We start from the raw sequence: 23250 nt of genomic DNA, 5'->3' as shown, positions 1-23250 counted from the left end.
TACTATCTTTTCTTTGAGTTAGTCCTGACGAAGGGTCTCAGCCCAAAATGTCGACTGTACTTCTTCCTGTAGATGCTGCCTGGCCTGCTGCATTCCACCAGCATTTTGTGTGTGTTGCTTGAATTTCTAGCATCTGCAGATTTCCTCGTGTTTGCCTCTTCAAAAACTTTTCCATTTTTGATAAACCATACATATGCCATTAACAATGCCTTGTAGTCTGACATCTCACTTCTTAAGGTCCCAGGTATGTCTCCATTTCACAGATAGGAGTGATGAGGCTGTGGTTTGTGACTGAAGTCTTCACCCCAAGCGTTAGCATTTCAGTATGGGTACAGTCCTGTATTTGAGTTGGGATATGGCCTTTTCCACTCTTTATCATCCATCCGACTGAACCAGATAGAATGCTGGCATCAACGATGGAGATGTGGTTGATTAGTCCTAATCAACCATTAGTCCTAATGGTGGTTTCTTCCACCACCTTTGATCAATGAAAAGGGTGTTGAAAGATCCAGCCTCACTGGGTAGTAGCCATCACTGCCATTTTGTTTGCTTCTGAAAGCTGGACTACCTCCAGCAGATATCTCAAGCGTTGGAAAGACCCCACCTACACCATCTCTGTAAAATCTTCCAACCTCACTGAAGGATGAGTGTGTGATGGTATCAACTCAAATTCTGTTATCGATCCATTGATTGGTCTGTTATGAAAGTATTTATTTTTCTTTACTTTTTATTTAGAGATACAGAACCACTTGTTGCATTGAGAGGCATCTACTCAGTGTTATGATGACACCTGTTGTGTGTTGGGTGATTCTTTGTATATAGCACAGAAACAGGCTGTTCAGCCTAACTGGTCCTTGCAACCATTTTGTTCATCTAAACTAATCCTATTTGCCCACATTAAGACTGTATCTTTCTTTGCCTTGCCAATTCGCCTGACAGTCTATCTATTCTTGAACACAGTGAGATTCTACCACCTGCTGTGGATGCACTTTCCAGATATCATCTACTCTCATGCTTTAAATAAAACACTTGCCCCTCATATATCCCCTCAAAAACTCTTTCCTCCAGCCCTATACATAATGCTCTCTTGTTTTTGATTCCTACTATGGGGAAAAGATTCTGACTACCTATCCAAGGTATTCTCCTCCCCCACCCCCGGAAGTTTTCATGTTTTATTGTTTTACAACATTGAATCACAGTGGATTTAATTTGGCTTTTTTGACACTAAACAACTGAAAAGACTCTTGTGAAAACAAATTTCTACAAATTGGTTTAAATTTATTACAAGTCAGAATCAGAATCAGATTTATTATCACCGGCATGTGGCATGAAATTTGTTAACTTAGCAGCAGTACTTCAATGCAGTGCATAATTTAGCAGGCAGGAAAAAAATAATAATAAATAAAATAAAACATAATAAAAATAAACAAGTAAATCAATTACATATATTGAATAGATTATTAAAAAATGTGCAAAAACAGAAATACTGTATATTAAAAAAAGTGAGGTAGTGTCCAAAGCTTCAAAGTGCATTTAGGAATCAGATGGCAGAAGGGAAGAAGCTGTCCCCGAATCGCTGAGTTTGTGCTTTCAGGCTTCTGTACCTCCCACCTGATGGTAACAGTGAGAAAAGGGCATGCCCTGGGTGCTGGAGTTCTTTAAGAATGGACGCTGCCTTTCTAAGACACCACTCCCTAAAGATGTCCTGGGTACTTTGTAGGCTAGTGTCCAAGATGGAGCTGATTAGATTTACAACCTTCTGCAGCTTCTTTCAGTCCTGTGCAGTAGTCCCTCCATACCAGACAGTGATGCAGCCTGTCAGAATGCTCTCCATGGTACATCTATAGAACATTGTTAAACACAAAAGAATTGATTGCATAATTACTCACCCCCATCAAGTCAGTACTTGCTAAATGCATTTCTGGCAGCAATTACAGCCTGTATGAATAGGTCTCCATCAGCTTTGCACATCTGGACATTGCAGGTTTTCCCATTCTATTTTACAAGACTACTCAAGCTCTGTCAGATTGCATGGGGATCATGAGTGAACTGCTCTTTTCAAGTCCAGCCCTTTTTACACACCTGTGTCTGTAAATGTCCTGAATAGTGGGAAGTTCACATCTACAGATGTGCTGGGCTGTCCGCACCACTCTCTGCAGATTCCTGTGATTGAGGGAAGTACCGTTCCCATACCAGGCAGTGATGTAGCCAGTCAGGATGCTCTCAATTGTGCCCCTGTAGAAAGTCCTTAGGATTTGGGGACCCATACCAAACTTCCTCAACCATCTGAGGTGAAAGAGGTGCTGTTGTAGACCAAGTGAAATCCTCAGTGATGTGTATTCTGAGGAACTTAAAGCTGTTCACCCTCTCAGCCCGAGATCCATTGATGTCAACAGGGGTTGGCCTGTCTCCATTCCTCCTGTAATCCACAACCGGCTCCTTTGTTTTTGTGACATTGAGGGAGAGGTTGTTTTCTTGGCACCATCGTGTCAGGGTGATGACTTTTTCTCTGGCGGCTACCTCGTTATTATTTGAGATTAGTCCAATCAATGTAGTATCGTCAGCAAATTTAATTAGCAGATTGGAACTGTGGGTGGTGACACAGTCATGGGTATACAGGGAGTAAAGGAAGGGGCTTAGGACACAGCCCTGAGGGGCACATGTGTTGAGTGTCAGAGGGGGCAGAAGTGAGGGAGCCCATTCTCACCACCTGTCAGCAAGCTGACAGGAAGTCTAGGATCCAACTACACAAGGCAGGGTGAAGGCCGAGGTCTCTGAACTTCTTGTCAAGCCTGGAGGTTGAATGCTGAACTGTAGTCCAAGAACAGCATTCTCACACAAGCATCTTTCTTCTCCAGATGTGTAAGGGCAGATGTAGAGCTGTGGCTATTGCATCATCTGTTGATTGGTTGTGTCGGTAGGTGAATTATAGGGTGATCTCCATTTGACTTCTAAAACTAACTGGCTGCACTAGTGACGATTTTGGCATGTCATATTAAAGGTGGTGAATACTCTCTACTCGCTCAGGCTCATAGCTTCCTTTGCTCCAGGAAAACAAGACCAATCTTTCCAATCTCCCCATAACTAAAGTCTTCCAATCCAGGTAACATCACAGTGAATTTCCTTTGCACTCTGTCCAGTGTAGACAGTGTAGAGTCTGCACACTCTACTCCAAGTATAGTTTAATTGGTACTTTTTGAAGCTCCAGCTTTATGTTAACACTACAGGCTGCCAATGCTGGAATCTGGAGCAGCACACAATCTGCTGGAGAACCTCAGTGGGTTAAGCAGCATCTATTGGGAGGTACAGGTGGGGGTGGGGGTGGGGGGAGGAATTGTCACTATGTCGGGAAGCAGTATCACCTCAGCACAATAATGGTGTAGTGTCCACGTGTGTTGTTTCACTGTACACTTGGGGCTGCGCAGGTATGGCATGACCACTATGTTACACTGCAGATTATCAATGTACAAAGTGCATTATGACCATGCGGTGGTCTGACATGTTTCATTGTTCTGCAAGAGGGATCATTTGTGTCATTAGTGGTAGTATATGGGAAGTCGGTGTGCTGTAACGATGCTGTGTATGGAGGTATCACCAACATGTTAAGGGAGTGTTTATTTAGGGATATTGGCAATTTATTATAATAGTTCTCCACTAGACTATTGTGACAGTGGTTTCTCTGGAGGTATTGACTTGGTGTGGATTTAGTATTCTGCATATGGAGAGAGTGGCTGTGTTTAATGACTGTGCAGTGCATGCAGGTCTGTGTATATCGTAGATAGGAGTGCTGACTGGTAGGTCATGGGATGCAGTGTATGGAGATAATTGTGTGTTATAAGGTGGACGGAGGAAGAGCTTGAAGTCCATTCAGGGCCCCAAACAGGTGAGGAAACACTTAATTTTCGAGTCTGTTGGGGTCATTGCTGTATCCAGTGTTCCCTATATGCCCATCAGTGAGATTAGACTTAGATTTGGAGTCCACTTTGTTGAGCACCACACACACACACACACACCCTTCTTATTCTGGCCACTTCCCCGTTCCTCTTCAGTCCCGATGAAGAGTCTCGGCCAGACCCCTCGGCCGTTCCTTCTTTCTATTGATGCAGCCTGATGCAGTTCCTCCAGCATTTTGTGTGTGTTACAGAGGAAGAGCTTCCAGGATGTGCTAAAGCCTCCATAAGACATACAACATTGCCCCTGCTTCCTTGCAACCTGTGGCTCATGACTGTTCAAGGTGGAGAAGTGAGAACATTGAGTGAGAAGCTGAATCCTTGCATACATAGCAGGAGTGTTATTCATTCAGCTGCTCCATCAGCCACCCTGTGTCCCCTCTATAGATCCCTAGTACGGTAAGTCCTAGCTACCACCCTCAGCTTAAAAGGACCAGCTTTTCTGTATAACAAAGCATTGTTTTTCTGTACAATAACAAGCATTATCTGGAGGTATTGGCTGGTGCATTATGTATTTGCAGGTATTGACCAGTGCTTTGTGAGGGCTGAGTCCATAAAGTGATCAGCTTTGGGTGCGAATGGGCTGGCTAACAGGAAGCAGAGGCAGATGATGGTCTTTTTCTGGGATGAATGGTGACAGAGAATAGTGCTGGAGCACCAGCCTTTTACAATTGTTATGAATGATTTGGATAAAGGAATTCAGGAGTTTTGGGTAGGGAAGTAATTTGCAAAGAAAACCAAGGGATCTAGGAAGATTCAGTGGATGGGTAATAATCTAGCAAATACAGTGATTCGTGAAAAATCAGAATCAGAATTAGGTTTATTATCACTGACAGTGTCGTGAAATTTGCTTGCGGCAGCAGTACAGTAAACTTATGCCATAAGTTACAGTAAAATAAATGAATGAATGAATGGATAAATAAATAAATAAACAAACAAATAATGCGGAAGTGTTCGTGGAACATTCAGAAATCTAATGATGGAGGGAAAGAAATTGTCCCTAAATTGTTGCGTGTGCATCTTCAGGATCCTGTACCTCCTCCCTGATGGTAGTAATACAAAGAGGGTGTCCTGGATGGAGAGGCTCTTTAATAATGGATCACCTTCTTAAGGTACTGCCTTTTGAAGATGTCTCTTCAATGGCCCTCTGAGGAGTGACTATCAAATATTTGTGTGACAAATGTTCTTTGAATCTTGAATGTCTTGGTGAGTCAATACTCTGTTTCCTACAACTACATTAGGAAATCTATTAGCTTCATGAGTGCCTATCAAGGTCTGTAAAACACAACATGAGATCTCTCCTTGTAGAACCCTTCCCTTCATCTCATCAATCAATCTGGTAACCTTTGCTGTCCTCTCTTTCACTAGTATATCCTCTTTTGTACACATGTGACCTGTACATACATTCCTAGATATAGTCCAAAAGGGACTGCATACAATTTGAGTGAGACAATTGTAATACAGTACAATTTGATTTGTATTGAATTTATTACAATGCAAATCAATGTTCCATTTTTCTTCCCAATTATCTGCATCACCTAAATACTTCTCAAAAATAATTTCCAAATACTTTAGCCTTGGGCTCATCTGAACACCACTATCATGTCTTTCATCATTTAGAAGTATTTTGCGTTTGTTTTCTCCATCACAGTGGACGACTTTATTTTGTCCACATCCACAGCAAACATTTGATAATCTTGGTAGCTGATTATTGGGGTCATTCTCTATTCTGCTTGCCCATTTGTTTGGAGTGTGAGCTGGGCTCCACTGGAGTGCAGATCAGGTGTGGTGACCGTGGGTGTGATCCCCAGCCAGGGCCAGGGACAGGATCACCAGGGTCAGAGTTCTGGAATATTTGTGAGGCAGAGAACAATGGATCCTTCCCTTGCAGCAATATGAAGATTTCTGGGGAGATGGAAACATGAAGTTGGGATTATAACCAGATCTGCTATGACTGTCTTGAATGGCAGAATGGGATTAAGGGGCCAAATGGCCTCCTCCTGATCCTAGTTCATATGTGAGGAAGCAGTGTATAAATGTGTCAGCCATGTGTTTAAGTGAACATTTTGGAATCAGTTGAGTGTTCTCACATTACAGATTATGTTAGTGACAACTCAGTGAGCTGTGAGGTTGGGGTGCTGCTGTACCCATGAGGATACTGTGGTGCTTTACAGCAGGCATGGTCTAAGTTACCAGTGGGCCCCGCTGGTGTGATAAACTGTTTTATGGGGTGACTTAGGGGCCATCTCCAGGCCAGCACTCAGTACCAGCTCTTATTGAGGCTCACGTATGGAGCTATTCAGTGGCCTGTTGTACTGGTGCTGTCCTCAGAAGCAGTAGCTCAGTGTGTACCAGGGGTGCTGAGTTTGAAGGCTTCTGCTCTGCCTGTTTTGCTGCTGCTGTTGGACAGGACTGTTGACTAGTGTGTTCCAGAGCATGTAATGCAGTTTCTGTTGATTGTACTGAGTTGCTGCTTTTGGACAGTATTAATAATGCTTGTAGGGGTAATGGGATGGAGGAGATTTGATCTTGGTATCACCTTGATGGCAGGTTCTACTGGAGTCCAGGTACATTTGAAAAATTCTGTTGGGTGTAATGCCTCAGTTGATTTAACCCTTCCCTCATTTCCCATCTGTGTCCTTCACACTCACCTTTCTATGTAGCGTCAGTCAGAGTTGGCTAAGTGTTTGGTGCAAGCTTCTTAGCTAATCTTATTCCTCTGCCCTTGCCCCCAGCAGGTGCCCTTGAGCTACAGACCAATGATATTGAAGATCTGAACCACATTAAAACCCGTTTTTTGCTGCGAAGACCTTCAGCACCCTCTGAGGATGACTGTTATATCATTGCGGGCCACACCGACTCCCTGGCCAATTGCAATTTCAACGCCAGTAGCAAGACTTTCTTCATTATCCATGGATGGAGTGTGAGTGCTTGAATCTGAATGTGGACCAGCCCCTGTTACAGAAGCCAGCACAGCACTAAACACCTCACAGGCCCTGTCACTCAGACAGCCTGGCATCCATGCCAGGGTAGGTCAGGGAGAGCCTCACTGATGGGGGTAGACCGTAGAGCTTAGAACAAACAGTACAGGCCCTTTAGCCCACAATATTGTGCTAACTCCTCAATGAATCTAACCTTTTCCTTCTAAATTGATCATAACTTTTCCATTTTTCTTTCATCCATATGCCCCTTGAATGTCCTTAATGCATCAGCCTCTACCACCTCTCCACGGCAGTGTGTTTGCCACTCTCTGTAAATAACTTGTCTCTGACATTCCCCTAAACTTCCTTCCACTCACCTCTGTTATTAGTCATTGCTGGCCCGAGAAAAAGGTGCTGGCATTCCGCACTATCTACAGTATGTCTCTTATAATCTTGTACATCTCTATCAAGTCACCTCTCATTCTCCTTCATTCCAAAGAGAAAAACCCAGCTTGCTCAACCTTTCTCATAAAACATGTTCTCTAATCCAGGCAGCATCAAGATAAATCTCTGCACCCTCTCTAAAGTTTCCACATCCATGTTTTAATGATGTGACCAGAACTGAACACAACGCAAGATTAGTATAATCAGAGTTTTATAGAGCTGCAATTTCCCTTGCAGCTCTTGAATTCAGTCCCCCAACTAATGAAGTTCAGCACACCATAGGCCTTCGTAACCACCCCATTGACTTGCACAGGTAAGATGGGCAGAAATGACGTCTTACAGTGGCAGAACAATAGTCAGCATCATCTCACACTGTCACACAGCAGCATGTCTGAGCATTGTCAGACAACATTTCACACCAGGCTATAGATATGCAGGAATATCGACAAGGTTCCTGCAAATACCACCATTCACCCCTTGTGGTGGTTGAAGCACTGGCCAGGGCAGGGGAGGGAGGAGAAGGGGAATGACCCTCCCCAGAGAGCGGAGTCCTCTTTGTAATGGCTGAGCTTTGCTGGGGCTTCTGACACTGTTGTTCCCCTTGGTCCCACATTGTGAATCACACTGCTCCGTGGCACTTATACTCTGAGCTGAGGACGGGCATGGAGTTCCTCGGTGTGATTCCAAACATTCCTTGTCCATGTTTTCCCAAATTTTCCAGAAAATCCCCTGGGAGCTTGAAAACAACAAGCCTGCTGGACTCTGTCTGTAATGTTACTTGAACTGGGTAGGCTCTGACTGTAAGATCACAAGGAGATACAAGGTGCAAAGGGAGGGATCACACTGGAGGAAGTCTGGGGAAAAGGATGGAGGAGGGAGAGGAGGGGAAAGGGAGGGTCACTGAGTGGGTGGAAGAAAGGGAGAACTAAGTGAGGGGAGAGAGGAAAGATGGTCACTGAATGAGGAGGAAGGGTAGAGGAGGGTCACTGAGTGAGTGGAAGGAAGATCATTGAGAAAGAAGGAGGGTCACTAAGTGAGGAGATAAGCCATTCTCAGGGAGGTGAAGGCACTAGGCCCAGTGAGGAGGTTGAAGACGCCCCAGGCTGGGAATCTGTCTCCTACCTCCACCCCAAAGACTCCCTCAGGTGGAGAATGACTGCTGAATTGTACTTTTCCAGGTGACTGGGATGTTTGAGACCTGGATTGAAAAGCTGGTGGTGGCTCTATACCAAAGGGAGCCTGACTCTAATGTCCTTGTCGTGGATTGGCTCAATCGTGCTCACCAGCACTATCCAATTGCAGCCCAGAATACTCAACTGGTTGGACAAGACATTGCCAAGCTCATCAACTGGTTGGAGGTGAGGAGTTAAAATTCTGGCTGTTGTCAAGGAAACTTTCCTTGTGAATTTTTTATAAACAAGTGATATTCCTTTGTGCTTCTTATAGAAACAAGTGAGAGCTCCAACTAGCAAGATGCACCTAGTCGGCTACAGCCTGGGTGCGCATGTGGCGGGTTTTGCAGGGAGTCACATAGGCCACAAAATTGGCAGGATTACAGGTAATTCAGCAGAAACTGGGACCTGTCCGAATCAGAATCAGGTTTATTATTACTGACATATGTCATGAAATTTGTTTTGTGGTAGTAGTACATAAAATTATTGCTAGAAGTTACAATAACAAACATATATGGTGCACTTTCTACACCTGCCTCTGGCATTAAACCTCTGCGATCTCTGCATCCCTCCTGCTCCTCCTTCCCTTCAAATCCTCCTCAGTATCTACCCTGTCAATGACTCATGTCCTGCAGATCGATGGCCTGGTGAGAAATGTTGTCCCGCCTCAGTTGCTGTCAAAGACCATTGAACAGCTAGATCAGATAGAACATTAAACAGTACAGCACAGGAAGAGTCCTCTGCTCCATAAAAATGATGAAAATCTTACCCCACTCACCTCCTTTAAATTCCAATCCCAAAGCTATGTCCTCTGGCATTTGAGAGTTCTGCTCTGGAGAACATCTCTGTCTACTCTATCTATGCTTTCATAATTTCATAAACTTCTATCAAGTCTCCTCTCAGCCTTTGATGCTTCAGAAAAACAGCCTAAGTTTGTCTAACCTCTCCTTCCAGCTATTACTCCCGATCCAGACAGCATCCTGGTGGACTTCCACACCCTCTTCAGAGTCTGCACTCATAGTGGGGCAATCAGAACTGCACAAAATGCTTCAAGTATGCTAGAACAGAATTTTATACAGCTACATTACAAAATATTTAAAGATAATTTTAATCTAAAATCATTCAATAATTAAAAAATAATATTTCTTAAACGCTTAAGAAATAGAAATTAATTAAGAATTTGGTACTAAATAAACTAGAGAAAAACTGATCTCTGGCTTGCAAGTATCTTTCCAATTCCATTCAAATGGATGAGATCACAGTATTCCTGGTGTACACTGAGAGATGGGCCCAAACTGCCCCTGGCCTCTTGGCTCCTTCTTGACCTTGGGAAAAGATTTGGACTATATACCCTATGTACGTCTCTCACAATTTTATATACCTCTAATAGGTCACCCATCAGTCTCTGTCACTCCAGAGAAAGCAATCCAAGTCTGTCAGACCTCTCTTTGTAGTTGATGCTCTCTAATCCAGACATCCTTCTGATGAACTATACCTTACCCCTAACCCTGATCCACATGGTACCTGACATCTCCCTGACCTTGATTCCTGTGATCTCAGTCCTTACCTTGAGCTCCATGGTATCTGATCTTGAGCCTTGTGGTACCTGACCTCCATCATCTCCTTCTGTTAGCCTTGAGCTGTAACTCACTTAGCCTTTCCTCATAAGACGTGGCCTCTAATCCATTCTGGAAGATTTCCTCTGCACAGTCTCCAAAGCTTCCACATCTGTCCTATGATGAGGTGACCAGAATAGCACAATATTCCAAGTGTGGTCTAACCAGGGTTTTATAGAGCTACAACATTACCTTGCAGCTCTTGAACTCAATCCTTGACTAATGAAGGTGGGCACACCATATGGCACCTTAACTATCCTATCATCTTGCACTGCAACTTTGAGGGATCTATGGATGTGAACCCCAAGAACTCTCTGTTCCTCTATGCAGATCACATGTGGTTTCCTTTGCCTCTCTGGCACCCCATCTCAGCCAGATTTGGAAAATGAATGTCTGTTTGTGTATAATCTCCCATTTTTTGAGAAGATTGACCTAGGATATTAATTTCCTAGACCTCTGCCCACAGTTATACTATCAGCACAGAGTTCATTTTATGTGGACTTCAAAGATCAGGTTTAATTTATTCCTGTTTCAGGGTGTTCTCTGTGCTGGAGGTTATGAGTCTGACACTCTGTTTTGCCCTTATCACCTGTGTACAATATGGACATTGGGGGCTGTGGGTTTGGGGATCTCACCTTTTCATTTTTGCAGAGACTGGATCACACTTTAACCTGCAATCTATCACTTAATTTAACATCTTCACACAGTTAGGAAATTTCAATGGGAACTCCTTCAATGTGACGAGTGTGTCTGGGATAGATGAGATGGTAATGTTTCATGTAGTGTTGCCAAGACTGTTGGATTGTTTGGCCTGTGGTCGCTGTTCTTCCTTGAAGTAAAATTCTCTTTGTCACATTCTCTGTGGTGAGCTGAATTTAAGATTATTTCTGAGCTACTTACAGTCAATGTAATATTGCTTTGTCATGGCAACTTGTGTATTTAATATTTCAGTAATATTTGGGTAATCTTGCATATAGTTTGATTAAGGATTCTTGTTCATTTAAATAATTAATTATGGTTATATGTAAAAATATATGAATTGCAAACATCGTCACACTACCTCATGATGCGCGTGTGCCTTGCTTAAAGTAAACATGGACTTTGACTTACATTTCCAACTCTCCATCATTTCCTTTCAATTAGTTTAATATTATGAAGTTACAAAACGTATCAATGGTGACAAGGTAACTTAACAATGAATCCAAGGCAACTATCAGCCTGTTGAAGTGCAGCGAGGAATGGTTGAATAAAAAAAAGCACAGCACGTGCAGAAACATATGAGTTAAAAAAGGAAGAAAATGGAAAAATTCACAGGTTCATAAACAGTGAGTACTGGGTGATAGTAACCATAAATAATAGCAGAAATGACTGACTACATCAAAAAGATAGATGCATTAGATTGCTTAACGGGTAACTAGTGTATGTATACTGAGCTAATTCAACAGTGTTTTGAAGCAAATGAAATAGTCTTTGAGTCTTGCCAAAGGGTTTCCGCCTGAAATGTCGACTGTACTTTTTTCCATAGATGCTGCCTGGCTGCTGAATTCCTCCAGCATTTTGTGTGTGTTGCTCAGATTTCCAGTATCTGCAGATTTTCTCTTGTTAATGAAAAATGAGTGCCAGTATTGCTGAGTGCATTAGGTTTAAAGGCATGCAGTTTGCTTCAAAGTTTAATTGCCCCAACCAAATCAGCTGAAATGAGCTTTGCTGATATTGTTGAAGTAATGCAGGAACATTTTGAACTGAGACCATTGTTGATTGCAGAACACTTTAGGTTTCATAAGCAGAATTAAAAGGAAGGTGAGTCAATTTCAGCGTATGTGGCGGAATTGAAGAATTTGTCTGAGCATTGTCAGTTCGGTAATGGGCTTAAAGAAACATTAGGAGATCATTTAGTTTATGGAATCTTACAAGAAAACATTCAAAAACAGCTCCTAACTGAAGAACAGCTTGCATTTAAAGGAGCAGTGGAAATTGCTGTATCAATGGAGACAGCAGACAGAGATGCAATTGAGTTGCAGTCAGGAATAAAAGTGAGTGTGAACAAAATTGCAATGTGTAAACAGAAACCAGCCTGGCTGAACTAATTGTGTTACCATTGTGGCTGGGGCTCACATACACATGCAGGCATCCAATCAAGTTGTAGTTGTAAAGGCAAAACTTGCAGAAAATGCAGCAAAATAGGACAAATACAAATAGCATGTCGGGCAGACACAAATAAGTAGAGAAGAGGGGAAAAAAAATAAAACATTAATTTGCAGTTTCAAAAAGAGCTCTGATTTGCATCCTGTTGATGAAAAATCTCATAATGATAAGAGTGACACAGAACTGGGTAGCCTTTACACATAATTTACAGCCTTCATATTTACTAGCAATATGGCTTACAAATTAATTAAAATGGAATTGGACACTGGCTTGGCTGTTTCCGTCTTTCCATAAAATGTCTTTGAATGGCATTTCAAAGATACTGAACTGAAGCATGTAGATATCCATACAAGAACTTAAAACTGGAGAAAAGATAACTCATGTGGGAATGATGTTTATAACAGTGAAATACAACAACCAGCAAGCCGCACTGAGCTGGTGAAAACAGGAAGCCAGCATTGTAGGGTTGTGATTGGCTGAGACTATTACAACTTGATTGGAGGTCCATCTACTATTTGCAGGCAACATTCCCTGCAGGAGAGTCAACTGAAAGTAAATTAAAAAGGGTACTGGATGATGCCACAGAGGTGATCAGAGATGACATTGGAAAACTCTAACATATCAAGGGTAAAATTGCGTTAAAATAAAATGCTGCACCCAAATTTTACAAAGCCCATTTGGTTCCTTATACCATTTGTGAAAAAGTAGCCAGTAAGCTAGATCGCATGGAAACTGAAGGAATTCTTTCCAAAGTTGAATGAAGCCCATGGGCAATGCCAGTGGACTCAATAGCCAAGAAGTGTGGACTTGTCAGGATCTGTGGTTATTTTAAGGTCACCATCAACCCAGTACTGAAAGTAGATCAATAACCTCTGCCCAGGATAGAGGATATTCTTGCAGACCATACTGGAGGAAAACACTTAAGCAGACTGGACTTAGCTGAGGCCTACCTACAGATGGAGATGGAAGAAGAGTCCAAAGTGTTTCTCACCATAAACACTCACAAAGGGCTTTATCACTATAACAGGTTTATTTTGGAGTAGCATCTTCACCTGCACTCTGGCAGAAGGCTATGGACCAGGTGCTGCAAGGCTGCCCAAGTGCTTAGGTTACCTGGATGACATCATTGTTACCGGTAAGGATGACAAGGAACGTCTCCAAAATCTCAGTACAGTGTTAACAAGATTAGAAGGTTATGGGCTCAGAGTATGATGCAACAAGTGTGAATTCTTTAAATCAAGCATCACTTGCTGTGGTCACACAATTGACACACAAAGATTACACAGGTGTGCTGAGAAAATTCAAGCAGTGGTGGATGTTCCAAGGCCAAAGGACATCACAGTTGCAGACCTTTTTAGGATTTGTCAATTACTATAATAGGTTCCTGCCAAACCTGACTACTGTTCTCCACACCCTGAACTCATTGGTACAGATCGGGAAGAAATGGCAATGGACAAAGCAGTGTGAGATGGCTTTCTAAAAGGTAAAGGACATAGTGACATCAGACACTGTACTGAACATTAAGAAGCTTGCTTGTGACATCTCATCTTATGGTAAAAGTGCAGAAGCTCCAGTTCCCTCATTTCTACCAACACTGAGATGAACTTGTCCTTGATGGAGGTTGCCTTATTGAGAGTTGTTGAATCATCCACATTGAGAGCTGAAGTGCTGGAGGAGCTGTGTTCTGGTCATCTAGGCAAGGTTAAAATGAAAGCATTGGCTCAAAGCTTTGTCTGGTGGCCTGATGTGGATCAGCGGATCGAGCAACTCACCATGCATTGTGTGGGATGTCAAATGCAGCACCTCTCCATCCCTGGGAATGGCCTGCATTACATCAACAGAGGATTCATATAGACTTTGCCGGACCATTCATGGACATAAGCTTTTTGATAGTAGTGGGTGCAGCTACAAAGTGGTGAGAAGTTTTCCCAGTAGCCTCCAGCATAGCCTCACACACTGTTGATGTGCTGAAAAGCCTATTTACAAGGACTAGTGTTCCAAAACACTTTGTCAGTGACAATGCACCACAGTTTGTGGTGGAAGATTCAGTCATTCCTGAAAATGAATGGAGTAAGACATATTACGCCTGCACCATAGCACCCAGCAACAAATGGCTTGGTAGAAAGGTCTGTTCAGAGTCTAAAGAATGCACTGTGAGCAATGTCAGCAGGACACACTACACTGACACTGAATCAGAAACTTGCCAATTTCCTTCTTGCATATCACAGTGCAGCATACTCCATAACCAACAACTCCCCAGCAATGCTAATCCTGGGTTGTCCCTTGTGTTCATGCTTGGATCTCCTCAAACCCAATCTCAGAAGGCTGAGATAAATTGAGGGCTCCTCAAACAAGTAGGTTTGCTATTTCACTACCGGACAAGCAGTCTGTCTATGTATCTCTTTACTGACCAGTATGTCTTTGAACAGTGAGAGTAAACCAGATGACCCAGATGAAACCCACAGATTCCACAGGGAAGACATACAGACTCCTTCCAGATGATATCAGAATTGAACTACAATATTCTGAGTTGTAATAGCATTACACTAACTGCAGCACCCATGTCTGTCCTGTGCTGTGACAATATGTTATGCAATGCCCTGTCCTGGAAGGCAGTGACCCACCGTGTGCCCGTCCTGGAATGCAGTGATCCACTGTGTACCTGTCCTGGAATGCAGTGACCCACTGTGTGCCTATCCTGGAATGCAGTGACCCATTGTGTGCCCGTCCTGGAATGCAGTGATCCACTGTGTTCCTGTCCTGGAATGCAATGACCCACTGTGTACCTGTCCTGGAATGCAGTGACCCACTGTGTGCCTATCCTGGAATGCAGTGACCCACTGTGTGCCCGTCCTGGAATGCAGTGACCCACTGTTTACTTGTCCCGAAATGCAGTGACCTACTGTGTACCTGTCCTGGAATCCAGTGACCCAGTGTTTACTCGTCCCGAAATGCAGTGACCCACCGTGTACCCGTTCTGGAATGCAGTGACCCACCGTGTACCCATTCTGGAATGCAGTGACCCACTGTGTACCTGTCCTGGAATGCAGTGATCCACTGTGTTCCTGTCCTGGAATGCAGTGACCCATTGTGTACCCATCCTGGAATGCAGTGACCCATTGTGTACCCATCCTGGAATGCAGTGACCCACTGTGTGCCCGTCCTGGAATGCAGTGACCCATTGTGTACCCGTCCTGGAATGCAGTGACCCACTGTGTGCCCGTCCTGGAATGCAGTGACCCATTGTGTACCCATCCTGGAATGCAGTGACCCACTGTGTGCCTGTCCTGGAATGCAGTAACACATTGTGTACCCATCCTGGAAGGCAGTGATCCACTGTGTACCTGTCCTGGAATCCAGTGACCCACTGTTTACTCGTCCCGAAATGCAGTGACCTACTGTGTACCTGTCCTGGAATCCAGTGACCCATTGTTTACTCGTCCCGAAATGCAGTGACCCACCGTGTACCCATCATGGAATGCAGTGACCCACTGTGTGCCCGTCCTGGAATGCAGTGACCCACCGTGTACCCATCCTGGAATGCAATGACTCACTGTGTGCCCATCCTGGAATGCAGTGACCCACTGTGTACCTGTCCTGGAATGCAGTAACACTGTGTACCCACCCCAGAATGCAGTGATCCACTGTTGACCTGTTCTGTGGTGTGTGGTACATTGTACACCTGTCCTGTGTTGCGTGGTCCATTGTATGCCTGTCCTGTATGGCGTGGTATATTGTACACCTGTCCACCGGTGTTGTGGTACACTATGCGCCTGTCCACTGGTGTTATGGTACACTGTACGCCTGTCCAGTGGTGTTGTGGTACATTGTACGCCTGTCCTGTGTTGTCGTGGTCCATTGTACGCCTGTCCAGTGATGCATGGTACATTGTATGCCTGTCCTGTGGTGTTGTGGTACACTGTACGCCTGTCCTGTATGGAGTGGTATGTTGTACACCTGTCCACTGGTGTTGTGGTACACTGTACGCCTGTCCAGTGGTGTTGTGGTACATTGTACGCCTGTCCACTGGTGTTGTGGTACACTGTATGCCTGTCCTGTGGTGTTGTGATACATTGTATGCCTGTCCTGTGGTGCCGTGGTACAAGATATAGCTGTTCCATGATGAGCCGGTATTCCATACCTTTGTCAAATGACCTGTAGCTGCACTAGGATGGGAAGTGATTCAGCTTTTCTATCTGTGTATTATTTGGGTGACACTGCTCCCTTTCATAGTCTGCAGTCTCCACTCGTTTTGTATTCACTGCCCTATTTTTTTTGCATCTGCTGGGATCATTTTAGCTATCCAACTCATCATTTCAGGCTCTAGACCGTTCTTGAGGCCCACACCTTCCCAGCTCGATTGTCTCCACAAATTCCTCCTCCATCCTGCCTCTTGTATCTCCACACAACTGGGCCAATGAATATCTTAGGCCCCTTTATAGACAACAACTTCACCAATCAAGCATTAAATGTTAACTCATCTACTGGATGAATTCAGCAGGTCAAGCAGCATCTGCGAGAGGGAAAGGAATTGTTGAAATTTCTGGTCTAAACTCTGTACCAGGACTGAGAGTACAGAGGGGAGATAGCTAGCATAAAGAGAGGGGAATGGGCAAACAGGAGTCTCAACACTGAGATGGAATGATGGACTCCTGTCTCACCACTTGCTCTCTTCTCTTTATATTGACCATGTTACCTCACTTTCCCACCCTGATGCAGGATTTCACCCTGAAATGTAGATAATTTACCCCCCCCACCCCCACCATTGATGCTGCTTGATGTGCGGAGTTTCCAACAGTTTTTCCAGATTCCAGCATCTGCAGTCTCATGTGTCTCCATGTTTTGAACATCTCCCTATTCGCTGGACATCAGCTGAAGATCTTGAGCCCCTCCCACTATTGGATTCTGTGGAAGGCCATAGTAGCTCTCCAAGGCTCAGCACCTTTTCCAGCATCTCATTGGTAGCTCTGATGTTTGGAAGATCTGAAGACCAATTGGATAACTTCCCTTTCTCCCTTGATGGAGAAAGGGAAGTTATCCTTCCCCTGAACATCCTCTACATAGCACCATCCAGAGACAGAGAAGCAGTTTCAGCGACAGGTTGCTATCAATGCAATGCTCCTCAGACAGGATGAAGAGGTCAATACTCCCCAATGCCATTAGGCTTTACAATTCAACCGCCAGAAGTAAGATATGTTAAAGTGCCGGGGTTGATTGTATTTAATGTATTTAAGTAAACTACTTAAGAACTTTTTAAAAGCTATTATTAATGCTTTTTGAGAGAGTGATTTAGATGCATATCATATTTTTACTGAGTTAAGTATTGTATGTAATTAGTTTTGCTACAACAAGTGTATGGGACATTGGAAAAAATGTTGAATTTCCCCATGGGGATGAATAAAGTATCTATCTATCTATCTATCTATCCTTTGCCATTTCATAGGCAGATCCATGTGTCCCAGTCCCTTCTCCATCCTCCAACACTGGTAAATTATGCAATGGATGGAGCCCGCAGCTGGCTTACTCAGTGTGTGTGCCTCAGAACCAGTACCTCATCCCTTAGCCACTGAAATCCCTTGCAGCAGCTGAATCCACAAACAAGCTACATATAACCATAACCATATAACAATTACAGCATGGAAACAGCCATCTCGGCCCTTCTAGTCCGTGCCGACGCTTACACTCACCTAGTCCCACTGGCCCGCACTCAGCCCATAACCCTCCATTCCTTTCCTATCCATACACCTATCCAATTTTACTTTAAATGACAATACCGAACCTGCCTCTACCACTTCTACTGGAAGCTCATTCCACACAGCTACCACTCTTTGAGTAAAGAAATTCCCCCTCGTGCTACCCTTAAACTTTTGCCCCTTAACTCTCAAATCATGTCCTCTTGTTTGAATTTCCCCTACTCTCAATGGAAAAAGCCTATCCACGTCAACTCGATCTATCCCACTCATTATTTTAAATACCTCTATCAAGTCCCCCCTCAACTTTCTATGCTCCAGAGAATAAAGACCTAACTTGTTCAGCCTTTCCCTGTAATTTAGGTGCAGGAATAAACATTGCAAGTTTATTCTGGAGTTTCAGACATGTCTGCTTCCTCCATCTTGGCAATGCTTAGAACTGACAGTTGTACCTTCTTGAGTTGGCACTATATGGCAGACAGAGTCATCGAGCAATACAGCATAGATACAGGCCCTTCAGCCCAACAAGTCCAGTGACCATGACAACCGCAGTCCCAAATTCCTATGTATGGCCCATATCCCTTCAAGCACTGCCCCTCAATGGGCCTATCAGAGTGCTTCTTAAATGATAGTATAGTACCTGCCTGAACCATCTACTCACCAGCCTCTGTGTGAAACGTTGCTCCTCAGTTCCCTTTTAAATATTTCCTTGTTCTTGTGTTCTTTGGAAATGTGCTTCCTCATCTTTCAGTGTGCCTGGGGTGTCTTGTATGTCAGTGGTTGGCCTCAGTACCTGAATTCAACATGTGGCTCTATTTGCTGGTGTTCCAACACCTCTCATTGTTTCTTTAACAGATTTACAACCTTTTGTCTGTTTTAATCCTTGCCTGAAGAAGTCAGGAACCAGACACTGCTGTCATTTCCCTCATTAAACGATGATGCTGCAATATCCTCAACTCCTCCACCCTGCTTCAGCTTAGGGTATCCTGTGACAGTGCATGATTGTCCCTGCACTAGGACCTGTCCCTCTCCATACCAGCTGTGACTCTGTCCAAGCAGCACTGCACCCGATGGGAGGGAGAGGCAGTACACCGTGAAAGCAGGGGTGCCATGGGTGTGTGTTCCCTTCCAGGGCTGGATCCAGCAGGGCCGGTGTTCGAGGGGGTTCACGCTGAGGAGCGGCTGTCCCCGGATGATGCCACTTTTGTCGATGTCCTCCACACCTTCACGAGGCAGTCTCTGGGGCTGAGTATTGGGATCCGACAGCCTGTGGGACACGTTGACATCTATCCAAATGGAGGCCACTCTCAACCGGGCTGTGACCTACAGCGGGCTGTGAACAACATTGCCATGTATGGTATTTATGGTAAGAACAAGGGTGAGATGGCATGGTTACTGAGGTATCTTCTCCAGGATGCTGGCCTACATCCTGCCTGGGAGACAGGGTGCTGGTGGGCAAAGTGGTATCTGTTGATCTTGCTCGGTGTCTCCTTGGGACAAGCCTCCAGTCCCAGTGATCACATGATGCTGACTCCAGTTGGATCCAACAGAGGCCAAAGCTGCACCAAGTGAGACCAACGGAGCCCGGAACCTAGCAGATGGCCCCATTCATCCTCCAGCCTCACATTAGAAGCCAAGGTACCAGCTGTCACCATCTCTCCATGTTCACTTCACACATTTCAAGAATGTCACACCAAACATTGCAGACAGACTAGTTTCTCCCCATTTTATGGGAATTCCATCTACTTCACAACCAGGGTGTGTGATCCCCCTCCTGTTCCCACATTTCCTATCTGCCTCCTCACAGCTCACCTTTCCAATGCAAACTCGGACACATTAGTATCTACCACCAAAGTCATGAATTACAAGTTAAAAGTCCAATGCTGCTCCTGGTGATCAACAAAGATCTCCCAGTATGGAAAACAGCTTCAGTTCCTCTGCCAATTATCATCTATGATAATTTCCCATCTCACTTTCTGTAACAAAAGTTTGCAAACTGTCCTTTGAACATCCAGCTGTCCACAATCCTAATGAATCAGCCTGGGATGCTGTCATAGGGGTGGTGTGGGCACCACAGTGATTCAACTCCAGGTCCTCTGGGAGGGGGTATGCTGAGCTCATACACCACCCTCTCCTTTGCAGGCTGTGGGCTTTGCCCCCAATTATTGTCTCACCCAGTGGGTGCAGGACACAGAGCAGTCCAACTTGCACCAGTCTGATCTCCCTGTGATCAATCCACTGTCCTCAGTGTTCAGTGAGGTGTCCCAGCAGCAGATGCTGCCCCAGACTGTAGTGTGCAGCGTCTGTGAAATGTACTGCAGTTTCTCACCCAGACTGTAGTGTGCAGCGTCTGTGAAATGTACTGCAGTTTCTCATCCAGACTGTAGTGTGCAGCGTCTGTGAAATGTACTGCAGTTTCTCATCCAGACTGTAGTGTGCAGCGTCTGTGAAATGTACTGCAGTTTCTCATCCAGACTGCTACGGTAGCACCTCTCAAACTGTGGGACTGAGAGGGACAAAGGAAGTGAGAACATTGCCACATTCAGGTTCCCCTCCACCCACACACCACGCTAACCTAGAGATTATTGAGTAGCACACACAAAATACTGGAGGAACTCAGCAGGTCAGGCAGCATCTATAGGGGGAAGTCAACTGTCACTATTTCGGGCTGAGATTTTTCATAAGCACTGAAAGTAAACTGTTCATTTCTGTCTCTACATGCTGCCTGACCTGCTGAGTTTCTCCAGCATTTTGTGTGTGTTTCTCCAGACTTCCAGCATCTGGAGAATCTTGTGTGTATCTTTTCAAGATGAACGATGCTGTGGAACTCCTGTCACAATGGCACTAAGGGAGGACTTCAGCATCTGGAGGTGGGCAATAAATGTTGATCCCTCAAGTGCCCACCTCCAGAAACTGAAGAAAGATCCTGTCAGGTGATGACCTACCAAACCCTGCAAGATTAGGCAGCTTGGGTCAGGGACCTTAGGCTGGGTGTCAGCTCAGTAATGTGGGTAACAGTTCAAAGCCGAAGGGGAGGTGTAATTGATCTTTGGTCATTCCAGCAGGAGAGGAAACAGGAGGGGGATTGATCCATTGTCACCCCAATGGTGATATGTAGGGAGAGACAAGGAGCAATTGGTCTACTGTTCTCTCTTTTGGGGGAAGGAAATTGGTCCATTGTCATCACACTATTGGTGGTGGGGATTGGCCTGTTGTTACCCGTGGTGGAGGGAGGGATGGGCGGGTTGTGGCTAATGGAGCAGTGATTTGATATATCAAGGCCCATGAGTCGAGCCGGGTTGTGGGTGGAAGGTCACCCCGTGTACGGTGTGGTGTACACAGATGCTGACCGCCATGTCTCTGTCTCCCCACAGCGTTCTCGGAAGCTGTGAAGTGTGAGCACGAGCGATCCATCCACCTCTTCATTGACTCCTTGCTGCACAGTGATCAGCCGTGCATGGCGTTTCGCTGCAGCAACCACCACTCCTTCGAGAAAGGCATGTGTCTGAACTGCCGCAAGAATCGATGCAACACGCTAGGCTATGGCGTGACACGGATCCGCAATAAGAGGGCCAGCAAGATGTACCTGAGGACCAGGGCTGAGATGCCTTTCCGAGGTAGGGGCAGTGTGAGTGCAGCGGGGGTCCAGGGCAGGGCATACTCTCTGAGTAGGGTGTTCTCTTTGAGGGAGGGGCTAGGGCAGTGGAATCTCTCTGAGGGAGGGGCTGGGTTGGGTGATTCTCTCTGGGGGAGGCCATTAATTCTTAAGTCTTTTCACGTGTAAGATCCAAGCCAGGGAATTTACTCTCCCCTGACAGGTCTCTGCTGGTGAGTGGGAGAGGAATCTTTGGTGAACAGAGTTTATCAGGAAGGATTTACCAACTCCTATCCATAGTGGGGAGGATTTCCCGGTGCGGTGCAGTTTGAGGAGTGGGGCACTGTATGGAAAAGAGCTGGAGGAGGTCTATCTGTTTCGACTGGGAGTGGAATGGGAGGTGTTCTATGCAATCGGGTGGGGGTGGGGGGTTATTCTGGGGATCATACTATGGGCATGGTTGGAGGAGAGTTGTCTTATCATTTTGTTCAAAGGTGATGACCTGGAACTTACTGCAGTATCTGTCATAGCTTTCTCCGGGGCTCTGGGAAAATTGCATGGGCTGCTATGATTTTGACTGGGTGGTTGGAAGACAGAGTCTGAGGCTTCCGTCCTGTCCCAGTGAAACACCACTCCCCACACCAGGGCAGGTCCACACCTCACACCTGCACAGCCTAAGACCACCAGCCAATGGCCCCATCACAGACCAGCATGGGCTGAGACCCCAGGCACTTTAACTGCCCCTCCCCGCCTGGTGTCTGAGACAAGTAGGGATTTAGCTATCCTCCAGTTCTGACACCACTCACATCTCACTCTCTGTTCCTTAATAAGGATCCCTTCTCTTCCCTAACACACGTGCCCCCCCCCCCAATTTCTGCTGTGCCACATGCACATCTCATCTCATCTTAGGCCCCAGTGTGACCTTCAAACCATGGGCTTCCCTCACCCCACCTCCATAACCCTATCTCCATCCTGCTTCAACACCTCCCCCGGCCAGCTCTGCACCTCTTGGTACACAGGGTTCTGGGACTGGAGGGTCAGCAAGCTAGTCTGCAGAAAATCCCACCTTGGCTGTGTCTGCTGGGACTCTAACAATGGAGGAGGGGGGCCTTGCTCAGCATAGACCCACCTGATTCACATGTCCCTCAGAGGAGTAGGTGGCCCCGGATTGACTCACAGCCAACCCCTGACATGACTTGGGAGATGGACACCCTTATTGGCCCCACTGTGAAACCCACACACTTCCAGTCCTGGGCTACTGTTCCCTCCTTTGGGTTATCTGGTCTTAATGTGTTTATAGACCAGTTTTGGATAGCAGAGGGTCTAATTGGTCTACTCATTTAAATCTCAATTCTATTTCACTTTATTGTCTGTCTGCACTGCTATTTTTTGTAACTGTAACACTAATTCCACATTTGCTTATACTTGTACTAACTTGATGCATTGATGTGATGAAGTAATCAGTACAGATGGCATGCATGTCAAAGACTTTCGGAGTACCTCAGTACACATGACAACAATAGACCAGTATCAAGGCAACACACACAAAATGCTAGAGGCACTCAGCAGGCCAGGCAGCATCTATGGCAAAGAGTAAACAATGGATGTTTCAGGCTGAGACCGTTCATTTGGGATACCACTGTCCTGTCCCTGGTTCTGCAATTCTCCTTTCCAACACTCCTTAAAATCCAGCTGTCCGACCAAGCCTCCGCTAATC

The 23250-nt window shown here is 45.2% G+C and overlaps 1 pseudogene; it reads left to right on the top strand.

The window, feature by feature from the left end:
* LOC140740047 (lipoprotein lipase-like) overlaps positions 1–23250 on the top strand; it is an 80004-nt pseudogene that overhangs the window by 18199 nt on the left and 38555 nt on the right.

Source organism: Hemitrygon akajei, chromosome 16 (genome assembly GCF_048418815.1).
Source record: "Hemitrygon akajei chromosome 16, sHemAka1.3, whole genome shotgun sequence".
Lineage (NCBI taxonomy): Eukaryota > Metazoa > Chordata > Chondrichthyes > Myliobatiformes > Dasyatidae > Hemitrygon > Hemitrygon akajei.
This window is presented reverse-complemented; position numbering and strand designations above follow the sequence as displayed.